This window comes from Staurois parvus, unplaced genomic scaffold, assembly GCF_062004578.1.
Source record: "Staurois parvus isolate SC_StPar_1 unplaced genomic scaffold, SC_StPar_1.0 ptg000019l, whole genome shotgun sequence".
In the NCBI taxonomy this organism is placed as follows: domain Eukaryota; kingdom Metazoa; phylum Chordata; class Amphibia; order Anura; family Ranidae; genus Staurois; species Staurois parvus.
This window is the reverse complement of record NW_028317815.1, coordinates 22,190,634-22,213,535: the sequence shown is the minus strand read 5'-3', so window position 1 is coordinate 22,213,535 and position 22,902 is coordinate 22,190,634. Positions and strand designations below refer to the sequence as shown.

The 22,902-nt window shown below is 40.3% G+C and overlaps 1 protein-coding gene across 10 annotated transcripts in view; it reads left to right on the top strand.

Annotated features, from left to right (window-relative positions):
- Positions 1–22,902, top strand: part of MAGI2 (membrane associated guanylate kinase, WW and PDZ domain containing 2) — a 1,033,722-nt gene that overhangs the window by 427,167 nt on the left and 583,653 nt on the right. The window contains exon 1 of one of the 10 annotated variants that reach the window (XM_089685774.1): positions 21,245–21,474. The exons of the other annotated variants lie outside the window; for them this stretch is intronic. The gene's annotated coding sequence lies outside the window, so the exon portion shown is untranslated. Of the gene's footprint in view, positions 1–21,244; positions 21,475–22,902 lie in introns of those variants that run through there. 10 annotated transcript variants of the gene reach the window in all.

Sequence of the window (22,902 nt, the reverse complement as noted above, 5' to 3'; positions counted from 1 at the left end):
TGTTTGTACCTGTAGTACAGCCCAGAAACCATAGTGCGCAAATTGCTTTTTTTTTTATTCTGCCACTAACTGACACGGATACTAATTTAAAAATTAAAAAAGAAAAACCTGACCCCCCAAAAAAAGAAACTGATCCTGACCTTTGATCTTGACCCTGACCTTGATCAAAACACCAAACCTGGCACAGACCTAGATCAAACCTTGATCTGTGTATTTTTGTTTATTTTTTTATTATTTTTATTTATTCATTCATTTATTTTATTTATATTTTTCACACATTTGTTTTTTTTTCTCTCTCTTTCTCTCTCTCAAAGGACAGAGAGAGATACAATGTATCCCTCTCCTCCATTCAGAGAGAGAAAAAAAGGGGGTGTGGGGGGCAGGCTTCACAGTGACTGATCCCTGTGACAGCCAATCAGAGGCTATCACAGCGATGAGGTGACCCAGAATTAAGAGTCCCAGGTATTGATCGTTAAAATGGGACCCGGGGCTCTCAGCAGCACCCGGTCTTTGTGTTGGGAGCGCACCGTGTGGCGCGCTGCCAGCAGAAGGACGGATATGCAAATTAGTGGCCACACGAAAAAAAGCCCAGTTCTGTGAGGCCACTAATTTGCGTGCAATCAGCGTCAAGGGGTTAACCACTTTAGTTTTAAAATGGCACAGAGAGAGTAGTTATTTGTCTCAGCACCATTTTAAAATGGCACACAAACTCAGTGGTTCTTTTGGGTCCCAGCAACTTCTGGTGCTGGAACCACCAGCTGTCAGTGACAACCAGTGTTCAGCACTAAGCCCAGGAGCTAAAATAAATCAACTCCAGGGCTTCTGATCCTTCTACAGAATGCTCATCAGGAGAGCAGTGTAGAAGAGAAGGTATGCATAATGCTTCTGCAAGTGACAAAGCACCTTCAGTCAGTATGGAAACAATGATGATGTCAGATAATCTGGATAACGTTTGCATTAACTGATCAAGCGTAAAATACTCACATAAGTAAATGCAGTTTCCCCCAAATATTTAGTGGTCGCATACCTATAAAAAAGTCACCATTTTCTTATTATCTTAATGCTATGCTAAAAATGCAAGCAAACTGTTTTCTTCCCCTTCATGCATCCTAAAGTAGGATTGAAAGGGGAATAAAGCCCATATGCACAGTTTGAGCTCTACCCTCTCACTATGTTACATAACATTACCACTGATAGGATATACTATAATTTTGCAGATTTTGTTGATTATATTTTGTGGTAAATATACAGATGTGCGCAAATTATGTAAACACTGTGTTGAGAAAAATGTCCAGAAAATGCATTTTTTAAAATCTTTTACTATTTATTCCCAATAAAAAACAAATAAATAAAATATATGTATCCAGATTTGCTATCAAATTTTTGCCCTCTCTGTCCAGAAAAAAAAGTATAATATGTTAGAGTAGACTGCAAATACTAAAAGGTATAATGTGCAGAATTAAGACATCAACAAAATGAAATAAAAAAAACACTCTTGGACTCAAAGGAATTCAAAAAGAAAAGTCCTGAGTACTCAAGTGGTTAACAATAACTAAGATTAACTTGCATACCTGAATAATTGTTCTACATATTTTAAGGAACAGCAATTAAGGTTTTTGGTATTTGATATACTGTTTTAATTAAAAAGCCCTGCTCTGTGTTTGTTGTGCCTGCCTGCTGAAAATGCTTAAAAAAAAGTAATTTCCTCATTTTTTTTTAAATTCGTTTATTATCATTTTCAATGGTTCAGCTGTATTTGACAGTTGAGCTATTAAATAGATGAGCACTACATACAAAAGAATCCCGACCCGACATTTTGTACTTTTTGTTAAAAACCATTATCAATAAAATCAAATTTCGTCATTAATTTTGGTCAAAATGTATTCTGTTAAACGTCTTTGCTAAAAAGAAGTCCCAATACATGTAAATTAATTGGTTTGCCTGAAAGTTATAATGTCCACAAACTATTGATTGATATTGATATTGAAAATTGATCCGTTCTGATGTACTGATGGCCTGTCTCATTTCTTGAGACCCTAAAATGCTAGGACAGTACAAATTCCCCCCAAATGACCCCTTTTTGGAACATAGACAGTCTAAGGCATTTAATAAGAGGCATTGTGAGTTTTTTGAAGTTGTAATTTTTTGTGAAAATGAAGAAATTGAATACAATTTTTTAAAAATTTTTTTTTTACATACTGTCACTAGTGCAAAACAGTGTAATCATATGACTGGTTTGGCACTTATCAGGGATACTGACTGCTGACTAGTATGTAAAAAATTTTATTCATTTTTTAACATTTTTTCATTAGCATAGTTCATTGTCACCATGGTAACACTGTACTACTCTGAGGGGGTGATCAGGGTGGTTTTCTATTACCACTTTGTTTGCTGTTACAATTAAGATCAACCTCAAACTTTTCAACTGTCATGAATGAGTTACATTCATGGCAGCTGTGATCACTAGTGATCTGTGATTGGCTACAGCTAACCACGTTACAGGGTGCTGTAATTGTCCTGGGTATCATGTTACAGCCGTGGGCCAATCACAGCCTAGGAAACACAGCTGTTATGAATTAATTAATTCATAACAGCCTTGTTGACTCTGTGATCATGTGGTTGCACATGACCACGGAGCCCCAAGTACTGGGATCTGCAATCTACTGTGTCCGGTGGACACAGCGGATTGCTGTGCGACTCTGTACCAGAGTAGGTAAAATGATGTACATGTACTGTGGCTGGTCAGAAAGTGGTTAATATACAAATTGCAGGTGTGAGGGACTTAAAGTCCCAAAGTGATAGAAAGATAAGCATCAAGGTAGTTCTTTTAGCAGCATTCGTACTCTATACTGAGTATGAGAGTATGGTAATTATATGAAGTAAAACTTCAAATGTAGCCAATATTTATAGCACAATAAACATTTGTAAACAGATTGTTTTTTATTTAATCCAGTGCTATAAATCATCTCTATTGCTCATGTGTGCATTCTAAAACAATAGCAAATTAGCAGTTGGTATCCCCCCAAAAATATGCTGATACTTGGGGATGCTTGATTAAAACTGGTTTCTTGTGACCCCTAAGGACGTTTCTTTTAGGACAAAATCAGTGGGGCTGGTCTCTGTATTCCACCTTGTTTTATGAATCTTAAAGATGTTTGAATAAAGCGCTAGATGTTGGGCTCTGCATATTGGAGATGATTACACAAGATACCACAATTTCTGTCAAGCATCCTCAAGGTAAGTGGCATTTATCTACTGCCAGTATATAAAAAGTGGGCTATCAAATCATGGCAGTTTGCTACACAATGAAGTGCATAGAAAGTGACAGAGGTATAGATTTCTGAACAGATTTCAAGTGTTTTGTTTTCTACATTTATATATTTACTTGGGTCTTTGGCACAAAAATGTGAGCAGCTCATGGTTAAAACATTTACTTAACCACGTATATTTTAACTTGGCAACACATGTTATGGTCAGATTTTTAAGTTTTATTAAAATCTCCGTTAGATTTACCAACAACTACGATATGTAATATTGTGGGATTGTTCAATTCAGGTACAGATACTTGACCTCAGTTAGTCAGTGATACCCAATCCAAATTACCTTATGCAGTTGGAGAAATAGAGAATCTGGCTGGCCACACATTTAGTAAAGTCACCTTAACCACTTGAAGGCTGCTCTATAGCAGTTTTACTGCTACATTGTGGCCCTCCTGTGCAAAGACATGTATATATATACGTGATGTTGCACTTCCGCCTCACAGGAGTGCATGCGTGCCTCCGGAAGATTGCTTCTGTTGTGAATGAATGTTTGCCGGCACCCATAGGTCATCGGGCGGGGAGGAACAACAGAGCTCTAACTATGTTTACATAGGCAGAGCTCTGTTCTGACAGGGGGGAGTGATCGATCCTGTGTCAGAGCAGAGCTGGGAACATGATCCATCACTTCCCCTTTTACCAGCACCATCTAGTGTATACTAAGCACATAGCTTTGATCACCCCAGATGTTATCCCCTTTCCAACCAGTGTCATTAGTGCAGTGATCAGTGTATATTACAGTCCCTCTATAAGTCACTGATCACCGCCATTACTTCTATAAAAAAACAAAATTCCAGTATATGTCCCATAGTTTTTAAACACTATAAGTAATCAATATACGCTTATTGGGATTTTTTTAACCAAAAATATGTAGCAGAATACATTTTGGCCTACATTTATAAAGAAATTTTATTTCTAAAACTTTTTAATGGACATGTTTTATATTGGGTTTTTTCAAAATTGGTGGCCTTTTTTTGTTTACAACACAAAAAGTAAAAACCGTGGAGGTTATCAAATACCACCAACAAAAAGCTGTATATGTGGGAAAAAAAGGACATAAATTTAATTTGGGTACAGTGTTGCATGAATGTGCAATTGTCAGTTAATTGTCAATGCCATATCGCAAGAAATGGCCTGGTCAGGAAGGGGGGGGGGGGAATCTTCTGGAGCTACAGTGGTTAATTATGAAAGTCTTCATGTAAAAGCAACTCCACAATTCATAATGGTTGAATACAGTGTTTTCAGATAACATGTTTCACCCGCTTAATCATAGCTCAGTTGGGTGCAGTAGTACCTATTTGTGTGGTAGTGGTGGTGGTACAGATTGTAACATCCTAGATTGTAAGCTCGTCTCCTAGATTGTAAGCTCGTAAGAGTATTGCCCTCTTACCCCTCGTACGTTGATTGTTGTTGTTGTACTGTGCCATGTATTGTCCCCCCTATTGTACAGCACTGAGCAAACCCTTTGGCGCTATATAAACTCGTAGTAATAATAATCATAATAATAATAATAATAATAATAAAACCCATTATCCATGGATGCATATACTGTACTGTATGCTGCTTGGTGCTAAAACCCACCCACCTAGTAGACACTTAAATACTTACGGCCTGTGAGAATGGGTAAATACAATTATTTTTGGTGAATCTTTTGCAATGCTTCTCACCCAGAGACCTTGTCAGTATTAGCACTTCCAGTGTTGCAGGATGACAACACTAAGCTATAACCTTTTAACGCAGCTAGCAGCAGTGTTGTCAACCTTCAGTCGGCTGCTCCATTATTTATACAGTCTGTGTTTTACAAATTAACTTTTAATACATCACAAAAGACCTCCAAACACTATGGGTTAACACAACAAAAGCTGCAAACTGTATAGAGCTTGCATTCTCCATTTGAAAACTCACACAGATCCATCTGATATGTGACAAGACTGCAATGAGCCTCTCACTTGTGTGTAAATTGCAGCTTAAAAACATAAACAAAAGCACAAAAACATTATATACATTATATAATATTATTATTTATGGCAATTTATATTTCCACAAAAAAAGTGTATTTGTTTCCTATAGTAATTAGATTTAATATATACAATGTTGTTATGTTGTCTCTTTCAGCAGAATTACAATGATTTCTTATTTAAAGCTGTTTTGTTTAGATTACATTAAAGAGATGAGGAAAAATAAATCTGTGCTGGACATACAGTTCAATTCTTGGCTGTCATCAGGCTTTTCTGTAAAGTATTTATAGTTTTATGTCTACCATACAAAGCTCCCTTCAACTATTCTGTGTGATGAGAATTAATGGCTTCCTTTCATGTGGCCTATGTAATAGACTTAGAATCATGATCTTCCATTCTTGTTACTCAGCAGCTGTCAGTCACTGACATGCACATTGGGTGACAACATGTACAGTTACACAAATGTATGGCTAAGTGAATATATTTACATAGCAAAGTCGTGAATATAGTAATAAAATAATAAGGGAAGTCTATGAAATTAATATGTTAGAATATACAGTATTTTAGACCACCAATCTTACAGAATTAAAAAATTTGAAGACTAAAAATTATACAAGGTTTCCCCACAGTGAAGATGTCTTCAAAAAATGTTAGTGCACAGCTACATGAAGATGATTTGCTGAAGTTCAAACCGAGCATCAGAATGGGAAAGAAAGGGGATTTAAGTGACTTAGAAAGTGGCATGGTTATTGGTGCCAGACGGGCTGGTCTGAGCATTTACAAAACTGCTGATCTACTGGGATTTTCATGCACAACCATCTCTAGGGAAATCAAGACTCATCAGACCAGGTTTTTCCAATCTTCTATTTTTTGTGAATCTGTGCGAATTGTAGACTCTGTTTCCTGTTCTTAGGTGACCCGGTGTGGTCTTCTGCTGCTGTATCCCATCTGCTTCAAGTTTTGACACGTTGTATGTTCAGAGATGGTATTCTGCATACCTTGGTTGTAACGAGTGGTTATTTGAGTTACTGTTTCTTTCTAGCATTTTGAAACATTCTGCCCATTCTTCTCTGACCTCTGACATCGACAAGGCATTTTTGTCCTCAAACTGCTGCTCACGGGATATTTTCTCTTTTTCGGACCATTCTCTGTAAACCCTAGAGATAGTTGTGTGTGAAAATCCCAGTAGATCAGCAGTTTTTGAAATACTCACACCAGCCTGTCTGCCACTAACAACCATGCCACGTTCAAAATCACTTATATCCCCTTTCTTCCCCATTCTGATGATGCTCAGTTTGAAACTCAGCAAGTCATCTTCACCACATCCAGATGCTGCCATGTGATAGGCTGATTAGCAATTTGTGTTAAATTAAACACGCGAACCTAATAAAGTGGCCAGTGAGTGTATATATATATTCAAACTCAAGTGTGATGTTAATAAAACACAACTCATATTAGTCCAGTCCAGTGTTTATAGTAGAATGTCCATGCAAACAAATTAATTCCACTGTGAATTGCAAATTAAATAATCTTCATATAGTGTAAAAAAAACTCCTCCAGGTGAGAAAAAAAACACCCACTCCATGCTCCCACCTGAGTGCCCAGATCAGAGGCTTACCAGAACAGTAAGGAGGTTTTTTTACACTATATGAAGATTATTTCATTTACAATTTCTTAGATTTCATACCATTTTGTATCTAATTGTGTGCTAGCTGCTGATTTAGGGAGTTTACCCTTTAGAGCAGGGGTGCTCAACCTGTGCCCCGAGGAGCCCTCTGATGTGGCCTGTGGCCTCAAACCAGAAAAGAGTATATTCAGGCTCTGAGATGGTGGGTCAGTAAGCCCAGATCATGGTCAACGGGTTGCTGACCCACCATCCCAGAGCATCAGAGTGCATCGAGCTGGAGGTGGCAGCGAAGGAAGCAGGCGGTTGCGGAAGGAACAAGAGGTACATAAGCCGATACTTCCTCTGTGGCACCGGCTCTTGTCCCAGGAGGAGTGACTACAAATGCAGGAGTTTTGGTGCGCTTTCAGAAAGTGTGCCACACCCCCAAAATTTAATAGAAGAGTATGGCAAAGCACAGCTAACCCGCAGAAAAGCCACAGGTTTACTTTGCAGCACCTGCAGTGTGGGTAAATTCCAGTACATTAGTATAAAAGCAGCCTTATAGGGAGCTCATGACAGTAAGGGCTTGTTTACATTTGTGGTTTGGGGGAGGTAAAACCCTATAGTTCGTTGTGGCCCAGGACCAGTTACCAAATCATTTAAGTGGTCCTCGCTCTTCAAATAAATATATATATATATATATATATATATATATATATATATACAGTATATTGCTAAAAGCATTGGGATACCCCTCCAAATCATTGGATTCATCCATGGCCACAGGTGTATAAAATCAAGCATGTAGGCATACAGACTGCTTCTACAAACATTTGTGAAAGAATGGGTCACTCTCAACAGCTCAGTGTATTCAAGCGTGGTACCGTGATCGGTTGCCACCTGTGCAATACATCCATCCGTGAAATTTCCTTGTTACTAAATATTCCACGGTCAACTGTTAGTGGTATTATAACAAAGCAGCTGGGAATAACAGCAACTCAGCCACAAAGTGGTAGGCCACGTAAAATGACAGAGTGGGGTTAGCGCATGCTGAAGCGCACAGTGCGTAGAAGTTGCCAACTGTCTGCAGAGTCAAATGTGAAAGACCTCCAAACTTTATGTGGCCTTTAGATTAGCACAACAACAATGTATAGAGAGCTTCATGGAATGGGTTTCCATGGCCGAGCAGCAGCATCCAAGCCTTACATCACCAAGTGCAATGCTAAGTGTCAGAGGCAGTGATGTAAAGCACGCCACCACTGGACTCTAGAGCAGTGGAGACGTGTTCTCTGGAGTGACGAATCGTGCTTCTCTGTCTGGTAATCCGATGGATGTGTCCGGGTTTTGCGATTTACCAAGAGAACAGTATTTGCCTGACTGCATTGTGGCAAGTGTAAAGTTTGGTGGAGAGGGGAATATAGTGTGGGTTTTTTTTTACAGGGGTTGGGATTGGTCCCTTAGTTCCAGTGAAGGGAACTCTTAAGGCATCAACATACTAAGACATTTTGGATTATTTAATGCTCCCAACTGGGGATAGCCCCTTCTTGTTCCAACATGAGTGCACACCAGTGCACAAAGCAAGGTCCATAAAGACATGGATGAGCGAGTTTGGGGTGGAGGAACTTGAGTGGCCTACACAGAGTCCTGACCTCAACCCAATAGAACACCTTTGGGATGAATTAGAGCAGAAATTGCAAGCCAGGCCTTCTCATTCAACATCAGTGCCTGACCTCACAAATGCACTTCTAGAAGAATGGTCAAACATTCCAATAAACACACTCCTAAACCTTGGGGACAGCCTTCCCAGAAGAGTTGAAGCTGGTATAGCTGTAAAGGGTGGGCCAACTCAATATTGAACTTTATGGACTAAGACTGGGATGCCATTAAACTTCATGTGTGTGTAAAGGCAGGCGCCCCAATACTTTTGGCAATATAGAGTATATATAGGGATTTCCCCTCACTTCTTGTTCTGGCTATGAGATTGAAAGTGAAGAAAAATCTCCCCAATGGGTAACATATGGCAAAAGAATAATACAATTACAGTGGTTATAACCCTCCCTTACTCAATCAAAAATGAAAAAAAAATGTTTTGCCCTTAGTTTTACTTTAACTGTCAATTATTTTGTGCATTCTTCCTCCCAGAGCTAACCAGACTTGCATGCCAGGCAGGCAGGTGGGCAGTAAATATGCAGCCCCTGCTCTATTGATACCAGCTTCTATTTTAACCAAATCATTATATGTCCATCATTGTTACAGAAAATCTGAGAGCACAATGTCCCAGAGCTCCCTGTACCATTTAAAAAATGAAAGTGACATATTTTTTGAAGTCACAGCTGTAGACCCAACAAGGGACACTTTGAATGACACTGAAACCTGGATCCTAGAAAGAATAGAAATAATGAAATTATTTATAAGTACTTCTGTTATAAACGTTTTAGTTTTTTTTGTTTTTTTTTAATAAATATTCTTAGACAGCCATTGAGTGTATGAGTTTTCTTTAGAGTTATTATGTTTTTATACATGTGTTTTATAAAGAAAAGCTTGATGCATCATCTGCTTTATTCCAAACCTCCCTGGTACATGCTATATTCTACATTACATTGTACTCTTTTGTGCTGGCACTGCAGTCCACAATCAGTGGAATACCTCTTCCTGGCAGGCCCCCAGGTATATGGAATATGTTTTAAAACTGTGACAGTAAAAAAATGTAAAGCAATGCAGAATTTATCAAAGAAATATGGATTGGTTGTCTGCCATTGGCAACAAAATTTTATTAGCACATTGTTTCTAAATGGAAATAGAAAAGTGGTATGCTTCTTTAAACTTAATATATATATTCTCATGCAGTATATAGAAGCCTAGAAAACATGACTGATTGCAATGATGTTATATGTGTGCATTATGGACCTTGCTTTCTGGTATTGACATGCGTTGGGCTAGGGCAGCCTGTTTGCTTCAGAGGATTTGTCAGCACATATCAATGCACAAAAAAAAATACTTGCACTAGATTTGGCCAACATGGTGCACGACATTGCACAGAGCATTTTAGACTGTGTATTGTGGTGCACTATTGTGCAAGCACTTGTTTATACTGCAATTGTACATTGTACATTTAAGAATGAATGGCAATAAATCACAACACAAAGGTGTAGGGTGTTAGCATTTATTATCACAAGCACTTACAGTAGGTGTGAACCTAGGCTATGAATATTATTGAAACAATGTTAGGTAAGGGTTTCTGTGTTTTCCATATGCACCAAGGTAAAAAACAATATTCATGGCTACCTGAGAGCAGATCACATGTTCAGTTAATAGATCTTGGTGCTAGAGTTGTGCATGAAAGTTATGGTGGTTTGTGTATTAACCAGCTAAATACTACATAATATAAAGTTGACTAAATCATCCTTAAGATCACAGAACTATTTCTTTGGATAAGTTAATGGACTATCTGATTGTGAAAGAAGTTAATGGTCACAGTAAGGCAGTAAGGAATTTGCTTAACCACTTGAGCTCCAGAAGGTTTCACCCCCTTCATGACCAGAGCAATTTTTTTACTATTCAGCGCTGCGCTACTTTAACTGACAATTGTGCAGTCATGAAGCACTATACACAATTCCTACAAATAGAGCTTTCTTTTGGTAGTATTTACATGCCACCTTTTTTTGTTATTGTTTGCTATATAAACAAAAATAGACCAAACATTAAAAAAACAATATTGTCTATTTTCTGTAATAAAACATATCCAATAAACAATTAAAAAATAAAATTTCTTCATAAATTTAGGCCACAATATACATGTCTTTGGTAAAAGAAAAATCCCAATAAGTGGTTTGTGCAAAGGTTATAGCATCTACAAACTATGGTATATACACTGGAATTTATGCAGCTAAGACACCATACTAGTAATGGTGATGATCAGCAACCTATAGTGGGACTGTGATAGTGTGGTGGCAATCTGGCACTAGCTGACAATGGTTGGGAGGTACAATAACTGACTAACTGACACTGACATCAATAGTCACTAGTCACTGTACAATATTAGCATTGATCGCTGTATTGTGTGTCACACACAATACAGCGATCAATGCTAATATTGTACACTGTCACTGTACTAATGACACTGGCTGAAAAGAGGTTAACAGCTAGGGGCAATCAAAGGGTTAACTGTATGCCTAACATATGGGAAATATATGCTGCTTTTACTTTTCTGTATCATCCCTGTTCCCTGTACACACAGTTCTATGTTTTGTAAACACACAACTCTGAAGCCAGATTGAAAGAGAGGAAACCCCCCCCCCCACCAGCAGAGGAATGAAGGGAGCAGCATCCTAGGTTCCTTCCAGTATCTTCAGTGAGGTGAGGGGGAGCAGAACTAGCCCCTGGAGTGAAGCTTGTTGCTTATGTGTCAAGAGGCCTCAGCACTGCACTAGCTATGCCCAGAGGGTGGTGTTGAAGCCAGTTCACACCTACTCAACACACTTGACTCCAGGGATTGGTTCCGAGCGGCGTCTGCTCCCCCTCACCTCAATGAGTATTTTTTGCAGAAAATTACTTAGAACTTCCAAACATTATACAGTGTATTTTTTTTTTTAAAGCCAGAGATGCTAGAGAATAAATTGGTGGGTTTTGCAATTTCTTATGTCATACGGTATTTGCACAGCAGTTTTTCAAAGGCAATTTTTTGGGAAAAAATACACTTTTTTCAATTTTAGTACAAAAAACACAATATAATACCCACTTTTTTTGTAAAATATGAAATATGTTATGTCGAGTAAATAGATACCAAACCAAGTACTACTTTAAACAACAGCAACAAACGATGTATCTCCTAGATTGTAAGCTCTAACGCACAGGGCCCTCTGTTTCCTCTTGTACCAAATTGTATTGTAACTGTAATGTCTACCTTCATTTTGTAAAGCGCTGCGCAAACTTTTGGTGCTATATAAATCCTGTATAATAATACATTTTACTATCCATAGGCAAAGCTTTAAAAGTCTTTACAGGTTACCACTTTAGATTTACAGTGGAGGTCTAGTGCTAAAATGACTGCACATGATCTGATGTTTGGGGTGATACCTCACATGTGTGGGTCAATTGCTGTTTGCGTGCGTGCGTGCGTGCGTGCGTGCGAGGCCAACGTGTGCATTCACCTTTGCCCGCAAGCACATTGGGAGGGGGGCATTTACTTTTTTTTTATTATTATTCATTTTTGGGGGTTTTTTTGTTTTTACACTGTTGCTTTAATTTCTTTTTTTCATCACTTTTATTGCTGTCACAAAGAATGTTAACATCCCTTGTGACAGCATTAGGCATGTGACAAGTGCTCTTTAGGGAGAGATCTGGTGTTTTGAAGACTCCAAATTCCCCCTCTGCACTTAAAAGCATTCAAAACACCAAGATTGGTGTTTTTGGATTCTTTAACATTTTTTAAAATGGTGCCGTTTATTTCTGAGTAAAGCGAAAGTGATGTCATGTCATCGCTTCTGGTTTACTATAACAGAGAGCCAATCAAAGCTAGCCAATCCCGGCTTTGTTCAGCTGTCCAGCCAGCCACCGGCTGGTCGCTCGAGTCTGCCGGTGGGACAGAAGAGCCCAAAAAAGCTGTAGAAGGTGACGGGAGGGGGAGAGTAATAGCAATCAAGTGGCTAGGTAGCCCCTCCAATTGCTATTACAAGAAAGCCTACTGCTGGCTCTAGAAAAAGATACCAGGTTGATGCCTGCAGTTACAGGCATCATTCCAGTATAAGCACCAAAAGTCTAGCGACATACAAGTACATCACTGGGCGGGAAGTAGTTAAAACATATTAAACTGAAAACCAAAAATGTATTAAATTTTAGCTCATCAACTTTTAGATGTGGTGGCTACATTAGTTTTATTTTTTAGGCTTATTTCCCTTATTTTACCTGGTGATCCAGCTAGTAAATCTGTTATTTTTCAACTGACAGTACTTTACCAGACCAAGCTGTCCAGTTAGAGAACTGAGGCAAACCATTTAACACCGACAGGAGTGCTTACAATAATCAGTTTTTATTCATTTCTGTAAAGCGCTTATCCCAAGATAAAAAAGAGACTGTAACTGCTTTTAAATCATTAGCTGGAGTTCACCATCAATTTACTCAAATCCATCTAAATCTGCTAGTCTAACACCACCTTTCCCCCATATTAACAATGCTGCTGTGGAAGATGTCTGCTTTACTACTCCAACCAGAATGCAGACATCCTAAGAAAGGAAGTATATTACTGCCAGGATCGCTAGGTGAAATAAAGGGAAAAAAGGATTGGTAAGCTGCAATATATTACATTTTAGTTTTTGAATTTAGTAGAACTTTAAACTAGGCAGAGGTTGTGGTCACCAGGGGCGGACTGAAAACTCATGGGGCCCCTGGGCAATAGGGGATTATGGGGCCCCTACTGACCCCGGGCCCTCGGTGCCCGAGTTTCCAAATGGTCAGTCTGCCCCTGGAGGTCACCCTACTACTTTTAGTATTTTATGGAATTAGCTGAATGTCTATGATAACCTAATCATTCATTGTTCTATATAGGATATTTTCTAAAACAAAAAAAATCTCCTTTGATCATCATAAGTGCTCTATAATGCGATCCAGAGAACAAAAATGGACACAGGGTAGGCATGACTAATGGAGGAACAGGTCAGAAAAGGGTTAAAATAGGTAGGGAGAGGTAGGGTGTACTTCTTACCTGATTGGAGGGTCAGATGAGTTGGATGGAGCCACAAGGGTGGTCCATTCAAGGGTTGCTGGGTATTCATTCCTGAAAGTTCAGGTGAAGAAGAAACTTCTCCTCCCTGGGTTCTGTGTTCCTGGTGTATTCGTGGTGGTGGGGGTAGTATTTTGATGGTTACGAGCTTCTATTCTAAGCAAAACAGAAATACAAAAATTAAGGATATTTGTCACAGCAGCTTGGTGGATCTGGGGGTCTTTGGAGGTTCAGTGATTAACAATATTTGTTAAAATTTGGGGCCCATCTAGGGTATGGTGCTCCCACTTTGTGGTTATTGGTGGTTCTCACAGGAGCTAGGTCCCCTGGGGGAAAATCTAAGAATGAGTCGTAACGTCTTGGAGCTGGTTGGGGTGCGGCTGAGAACAGAGGCGATTATAGTCATAAAGTGTGCCTTTGGGACACTCAAAGTCCCCCTCCTGGCTACATTGTAAAATTTGCATTGTTTGAAATTGCTTTAAGTTATGTTATTTATTCATTTGTTAATAAAAGGGCTGCTGTGGCCGTTTAAACCCATGTCACACAGTTTTGGTGTAATTATTAAAGGTTTAAGGACCAAAGTTGATGAATCCTTTAGTCAAGTATTTTTTTTAGAAGAAAAAAATGGGGCAACCATCGGCTGGTAGGAGGTGATGACTGAACTTATACCATAGTGCATAAACCAGATTATGGGCAGGTGAAAAACCCCACAAGACTCCTTAGACAATCAGCAGGTAAAGATTGTCAAACAAAAGTGCCGGTTGGTGGTCTACAATCTCTGTATAATAGTCCAGCCACCTGCCCATAATCTTTCCAGCCACCTGCCCATAATCTGGTTTATGCACCCCCACACCTGACAATGGGTGCTACCCTTCTTTGTTGGCCTGGAGGGACCTGGTTCTGCTTGCGCTGGGGAGTCTATTGTCACACAATGCACACTGGCTAACTATGTAAGTGTTTATAAGTGTTTCTTATGTTGTATTTCTGTCTAAATTTATATACTATATATATGCATATTGTTCAAGTTTGTTTATCATTCTCAGATGCATTGCTAGCCCCTGAATAAGCGACTTCAGTCGCGAAACATGGCGGGCATCTGTTGCACAGCTTGAATATTCCCCACCTTTTGAAAGGAATATACTGCCCTCACCATCTGTACTCAACACCCTTGTTGGAATCAGCTTTTTATGGTTGGTTGGTTGTGGGAAATCAGCTGTGGTTTAAGTGTACAATGCAATTTTAAATAAAGTATATACAAGACATATTTTAGAGGTGATATGTGAATAAAGGAACATTGATTTTATCTTTTGTGTACGAGTTTTTGTGCTTAAAAAGTCCACTCAATATCTTTTTCTCCAAGTATTTTGTTTTAATTAATGAGCATCGAGGATCAGAAAAGATTGGACACATTTCTCATGGTACCGGTTTTAATTTAGGTCGGACATATACAAACATAAAAAAAATTATGATTGTTGGTATAAGAAATCAATTCTTATGCCTATTAGTAGGCTTCCCAGCTACAGGAACTGAAAAAGCCTTGTTGGTAGATTATATTCTAAAATCCGCAATATTGTATCCACAATAGCTAAATGACAGGGTATCTTTAAAGGGCTCCCTGACACCCTTAAACTCTCCTTGCACTCCAACAATGTTATTTTATTTTGTTGCAGCCATTACTGTAGTCACTGATGTGTGTGACTTTGGGAAGCAGTGACAACACTCCCTCAGTCAGGTTACTGGGAATCAGATCACATGCTTCCCTATACCCAAAAGTGTGGGTTAATGTCAATTGTAATGGAGGAATGAGCAGTGGGGAAGCATTGGCAAGGTGAGTATAAGTAGGCTTGCTCTGCATGGACAAAGTGACAGTGTCTCTTTAAGCCCAGGTTCACACCAATACGGTGTGTGGGAAACTCTGCGAATCCTGTGCATTTCCCACATTGCATTGCAATTGTGTCACATCCATGTAGTCTGGTGCGGGTGTCAATAATAAATGAATGACACCCCAAAACAGATCACAAAATGCGATTGCCAGGAATTGCATCCCATGGGTGAGAACATCCATGCGATGCGATTCAGGTGCGGATTTAAAAATAGTCCTGCACCTTTTTGACTCAGATGCAATGCGATTTGAGCCATACAAAGTGTATGTCTCAAATCGCAGCGCATATACATTTGCATGTAATTTGCACAGGAATGCGGTGCGATTCCTGTGTAAATTACATGTGGTGTCCCGCACCGCATAGTGCGAACCCAGGCTCATACTGTATCTGGTCTTTTGGTGAGTACCATGCTTCAAGTTAACCTGTGCTTTGCTTAAACAGAGAAAAAAAAACAAGTTTACTTAATTGCCCTCTCCCTCTGCTGCTTATAATCACCTTCATTCACCCACTGCCCTATTTGTCTGCCAGAGAGGAAGTGTAATACCTAGTACTTCTGGGTAAATGGTTATTTCCTATTCCTTTGATATTGTGGTCACTTGGGGTCAGAATATTTAACCATCTGTAAGTTCAGATTTGGAGTTCACACAACACTTGTGATGGGCCTTGGTTGGAGGCCAAGTTGACTAGAGGGCTTCCCTTGTGACTATGGTCTGAGTATCCCTGAAGGTGGTGACAGAGGTACAAGGCTCAAAGAAGTACGAGCGCCGGCAGCTTGGTAGCAGGTGACTGCCATGGTCAGGGACATAGTCAAGATGAGTCAGGGCCATACACAGTGAGACATCAGCACGGTCAGGAAGCAGGCTGAGGTCAGCACCAGGGAAGCAGGCAGAGCAAGGTCCAGTAGCAGGCTGAGGTCAGCACCAGGGAAGCAGGCAGAGCAAGGACCAATAGCAGGCCATGGTCAGCACCAGGGAAGTAGGCAGAGTGAGGTCCAGTAGCAAGCTGAGGTCAGAACCAGGGAAGCACGCAGAGTGAGGTCCAGTTGCAGGCCATGGTCAGCACCAGGGAAGCACGCAGAGTGAGGTCCAGTTGCAGGCCATGGTCAGCACCAGGGAAGCCCACAGAGTGAGGTCCAGTTGCAGGCCATGGTCAGCACCAGGGAAGTAGGCAGAGCAAGGTCCAGTAGCAGGCCGTGGTCAGCACCAGGGAAGTAAACAGAGCGAGGTCCAGTAGCAGGCTCAGGACAGCACCAGGGAAGTAAGCAGAGCGAGGTCCAGTAGCAGGCTGAGGTCAGCACCAGGAAAATAAACAGAGCGAGGTCCAGTAGCAGGCTAAGGTCAGCACCAGGGAAGTGGGCAGAGCAAGGTCCAGTAGCAGGCCAAGGTCAGCACCAGGTAAGCAGGCAGAGCAAGGTCCAGTAGGAGGCCGAGGTTAGCACCAGGGAAGCAGGCAGAGAATAGTCAGAGGCAAGCAGAAGTTTATGATTATGAAGCAGAGGTTACTATCTAAAAATCCACAGAGCAAGTTCAGGAACAAGCTGAGTCAGCAAAAGAAGATCAGTCAGCAAAAAGCATCAACACAGGAACATGGATCAGGGGGAAGCTGAAGAACATCCAGCGATCAGCACAAAGCAGGATCTCCTATAAATAGGCAGCTTTGCGCCAATGTGTATGGACTTGCGACAAAAATGTGCCTATGTGTCAGTGCACACTGGATACTAGCGCAAGCATGGCTGTGTGCTGGTACATCATGTGCACGAGCATTGGCTGTACAGGAATGAGCATTAGCTGCAAGGAAAATAAGCATTAGCTGAACTAAAATGAGCATTAGCAGCAAAAGAATGAGAATGGGCTGTATTAGCTTCCGGACAGCACTGCTTCAGCAGGGGGCAGAGTGAAAGGGGAATAAAAGAGAGGTTTTCAGACACAGGGTTTTCTGGAGGACTATCAGGGGACTTGCTGCTTTGCCCTGGTTGGGTAAATGTGCAGGTATTTATTTACAAAGTCAAACTTAATTTGGCAGAAAAGCCTAACTGTATATATTCTTTAAAATGTCCCCTATCCCTCTTCCTATCTATTTTGCCAAACCTGTAATAAAAAAAAATTCCAGGAGCTGTGACATCTTCCATAAGCTTCCATAGCTCAGCCATTGCTGGCACCACCTCCTCTCCTTTCAAGCAGCCACTTATAGTCAGGTCCATAAATATTTGGACATCGACACAATTCTAACATTTTTGGCTCTATACACCACCACAATGGATTTGAAATGAAACAAACAAGATGTGCTTTAACTGCAGACTGTCAGCTTTAAATTGAGGGTATGTACATCCAAATCAGGTGAACAGTGTAGGAATTGCAACAGTTTGCATATGTGCCTCTCACTTGTTAAGGGACCAAAAGTAATGGGACAGATTAATAATCATAAATCAAACTTTCACTTTTTAATACTTGGTTGCAAATCCTTTGCAGTCAATTACAGCCTGAAGTCTGGAACGCATAGACATCACCAGACACTGGGTTTCATCCCTGGGAATGCTCTGCCAGGCCTCTACTGCAACTGTATTCAGTTCCTGCTTGTTCTTGGGGCATTTTCCCTTCAGTTTTGTCTTCAGCAAGTGAAATGCATGCTCAATTGGATTCAGGTCCGGTGATTGACTTGGCCATTGCATAACATTCCACTTCTTTCCTTTAAAAAACCTTTTGGTTGCTTTTGCAGTATGCTTTGGGTCATTGTCCATCTGCACTGTGAAGCGGCGTCCAATGATTTCTGAAGAATTTGGCTGAATATGAGCAGATAATATTGCTCGAAACACTTCAGAATTCATCCTGCTGCTTTTGTCAGCAGTCACATCATCAATAAATACAAGAGAACCAGTTCCATTGGCAGCCATACATGCCCACGCCATGACACTACCACCACCATGCTTCACTGATGAGGTGGTATGCTTAGGATCATGAGCAGTTGCTTTCCTTCTCCATACTCTTCTCTTCCCATCACTCTGGTACAAGTTGATCTTGGTCTCATCTGTCCATAGGATGTTGTTCCAGAACTGTGAAGGCTTTTTTAGATGTCGTTTGGCAAACTCTAATCTGGCCTTCCTGTTTTTGAGGCTCACCAATGGTTTACATCTTGTGGTGAACCCTCTGTATTCACTCTGGTGAAGTCTTCTCTTGATTGTTGACTTTGCCACACATACACCTACCTCCTGGAGAGTGTTCTTGATCTGGCCAACTGTTGTGAAGGGTGTTTTCTTCACCAGGAAAATAATTCTTTGGTTATCCACCACAGTTGTTTTCCGTGGTCTTTCGGGTCTTTTGATGTTGCTGAGCTCACCGGTGCGTTCCTTCTTTTTAAGAATGTTCCAAACAGTTGTTTTGGCCACGCCTGGTGTTTTTGCTATCTCTCTGATCGGTTTGTTTTGTTTTTTCAGCCTAATGATGGCTTGCTTCACTGATAGTGACAGCTCTTTGGATCTCATCTTGAGAGTTGACAGCAACAGATTCCAAATGCAAATAGCACACTTAAAATGAACTTTGGACCTTTTATCTGCTCATTGTAATTGGGATAATGAGGGAATAACACACACCTGGCCATGGAACAGCTGAGAAGCCAATTGTCCCATTACTTCTGGTCCCTTAACAAGTGGGAGGCACATATGCAAACTGTTGTAATTCCTACACCGTTCACCTGATTTGGATGTAAAATTTTAAATTTGTCAAATTAAAGCTGACAGTCTGTAGTTAAAGCACATCTTGTTCGTTTCATTTCAAATCCATTGTGGTGGTGTATAGAGCCAAAAATGTTAGAATTGTGTCGATGTCCCAATATTTATGGACCTGACTGTACTTACACAGGGGAACCAGAGCTGTGGGATCAGGTGACCGGACTGAAGTGGATTTAAAAATGGAAGTAAGTATACAGATATTTTTTACTCCGGTTAGGCAGGATAGGTAGGAGAAGGGGGGGGGGGGCATTTTTAAGAATAGATATAGTTAAGCTTTTCTGGCACTTTAAAGTGGAGTTCCAGTTGAATAAAAAAAATAAAAGTCAGCAGCTACAAAAACTGTAGCTGCTGACTTTTAAAATACAGACACTTACCTGTCCCTCGATTCCAGCGGTGTCCTCACCACGACTGGTCTTCTCTCCCCGGCGCCGGCATCTTCAGTTTGGGCACCCTGCTGTAACTGCTTTTGGCTTCACAGCCGGGTGCCCACTGCGTATGTGCTAGTAGTGCTGTGCTTTTTTAATGGTCCCGTAGTCTTCTTGGACTTGTCACATGTCCCAGAAGACTACGGGGAGGGAGAGGGTTGGACAACTTCCATTTCCAATTTCCTTAGGAGATCGCCCCGAAAGTGGGAGCAGGTACCTGTCAAATTCTGGTACCCGCTCCCCAAAGGTGCCAATCCTTAACGGGGAGTGGAGGACAAAGCATTTAAGCGGAATGTCCCCTTTTGGGTGGAGCTCCGCTTTAAGTTAACCTTTCATAAGGGATACGGAGGAGCTGGCATGCAGACCTCCTTTTGAAAATGCTAGTTGCCTGGCTGCTATGCAAACCATCTGTCTTCTGAGTCACTACCCAGCAAAATATATAAATCAAGAGTATTGGCACTGCAGCTAGGCAACTAGCATTTGCAGAAAGAGATTCAGCAAATGCTTCCTTCATGTTTCTCCCATCATGGGTTACCAATAAATTAAGTGCATATAGTTCTCACCTCTTATTACTGCACCCTGTCTAACAGTTATATAAAACATTTTTCATGTGGCACCAATGACATTGATACACTATAAAGATAAATAACACCATGCACAATATAAATAATACCATGCTTCTCTAAATATAGAAATGAATGTTCAATGCTCCTCTACATTTTTATGAGCGGTTACCCATAACAACAAATCACCATTTGTCATTCCATCTCTAATCTCCACTGATAAACTGAAACTCAGAAACTGGTTATAGTGAGCAATAACTAAATTGTTATATATTCCCAAATACATCTCACCTCCGTTTGCAGAGTTGATCTATGTGCTGTTGTCAAAGAATACTAAGAAAGCTGGGCTTATATATTAAAAAAAGCAGAAGGCTGAACAGATGATTTTACAGAGTAAGGAATTTTACTGATGAATATACGTTAACAATGACATCAAGCAGTTATAAATTCTATACCGTTTCCAGTGTTGGCTTATCTAGTGTTCAGTTAATGCAGACAAACCTCGGTGATGTCAGAGAGGTCATCATCTTTCAGATCATACTGATTTCTGCAGCTGGTACCTGGGGGAGGAGAGGTAAATGTGCAGCTTCACATCAGCCTTGGTTGGAGGAAATCCTTCATTGTGAGTCCCATCCCCCGCTTGAATCATCTGGACTAAAAAAATATAGATTTCACAGGTAATATACTTGCAGTATTGTTTGACATTGATTTCTATAAAAGAACATTTTTTTTTTAACAATGAAAAATTGTTTTCTTTAATTTAAACCTGCTATTATTTTTTTCATAACTTTTTTTTTCCCTTAAACATAAATATTTTTAATAATATCCTATATTCAGTTTTAATTTTCCTTGTCTTTTTAACCTATAAGGCTACCTGCAGCGTATTGCTCTGTCCCTTTTATTGCACTGGTCCCTACAAGCAGCATAGGGGTCATCATGCTGAGAAATGTAAATGACCCTGAATGGGTTCCACTGAGTTTGGATTGGAGGGGGAGGGGGAGAGAGGAGAGACAGCAAGAACAGGCAGGGAGAGACTGAGGGTAGCACTCGCTTCATCTTTTAAAGGGAGGGGAGAAAAGGAGCTCAGCTGCAGTTTGTGCCTGTGTCTGGCTTGTGCAGAAAATTCTAGGCATCCGTGCTGGAAAAATATACATATCTGAGCACAGCTGAGGCTTATTCTATCAGGGAGAATTCTATTTCTCTCCTATTGACAATGGGTTGGATCAGTACAGGTGACTTAAAGAATTCTAGAGGATGGAGTGGCTGAGGATGACAATAAGGTAGGTGATGACTGTTGGTGTCTGCCCTTTGCAATGCATGGATCCATTGTTGTGTACTAGGGTATTTGTGGATCACACATTATAAATTCCACTACCATAGCAGCTTGGAGGAACACAGTGTTTTATGGCTATAGGTTCTGGGTCTTATACATATGACATATAGGTTATCATGAAGGGTGATTGTGCAGAGGCGCGCGTCTTGTTCTATAGGATCCTGGCTAATTGTGCTGAAAATTACCTTTGTGTAGAGGATCCCGATGTGTACATTGCAATTGTATGTTTTTGCTTTGCTGAATATTCTTGATTACATGAAAAAAATATAGACCTTTTGGTAGTTTTGATCTGGCGTGTCTTGGACCAAGGCACTTATCTCTGTCAGATTGGCTCGATTTTATGTAAAGGCTTTCTCCATTTCAACCTTCTGCTTTCTGCTTAATAGCAGAGGTTATCAGCTCTAAATAACAAAGAAATGCTGCACATGCCTGTAATGTGCAGGAAGCTGGAGATGTGAGAGAGCAGTACATTGATGCCGCTTCTCCTAAGATCAGGGTATTTAAATGGCATGAGAAGCATGCTTCACATTGACATTAAAGAATGGCACAGCACACGAGCAAGCATTTAAGCCAAATATCCTGTTTAACCAGGCGTTCAAACCACTGCGGTTTTACTGGGGTCTAGAGACTATTTACCCTTTGCTGCTTATTATGATATGGTGTGTTTTTTCTAAATAGCAAAGTATGGGTTAAAATGATGTGAAATCATTCATCTAAGATATGCATGCTTTGCACAGACATGCATTGCAGTCAGCGGAACATCTCCTGCATTACCTTTTTGCATATGGGGTAAATGTCTGGGTCCCAGTTGGCCAGATTGAGATGCAGTGTGACAATGAGCTAGCAACTGTGTGCTGACATTTTTCTCCGCATCTACTGAAGATGGCTTATTGACTGTTACAAATCATTGAATCTGGTCCTTTGTTGTTGTTCTTTTGATGTGTCTTTATCACAGATTTGTTATACATAATATGAAAGAATTACAGAGTGACTCATGGTTCATGTTGGTGCACTACATGAAATCCCTTGATACTAGCAGTTGTGGTTACTTCAATTAAGTGCACTGAAGAGATGGCACTAGCATGGCTGCTTTGGTGTTATTGAACACTTTTGCTCTGTAGCCAAAAAAAAGAGAAGCTTTAACATGTACCTGTTCTTTATTAAATAATATACACCTAACATTATGTATACTATAAATACTGGGTGACCAAAAACCTGGAGCACACTTCACAATGTTTTTCAACCAAGCATGGGATCAAAGTGCTACAGTTTGGGATGTGTTTCTGCCATGTATATAGTGTCTAAAGGACAGTCTGCCAGTATAAAATAAAGAGTCAGCAACTTGCCAAAAGAGCATGTTTCATAGCGGTATTTA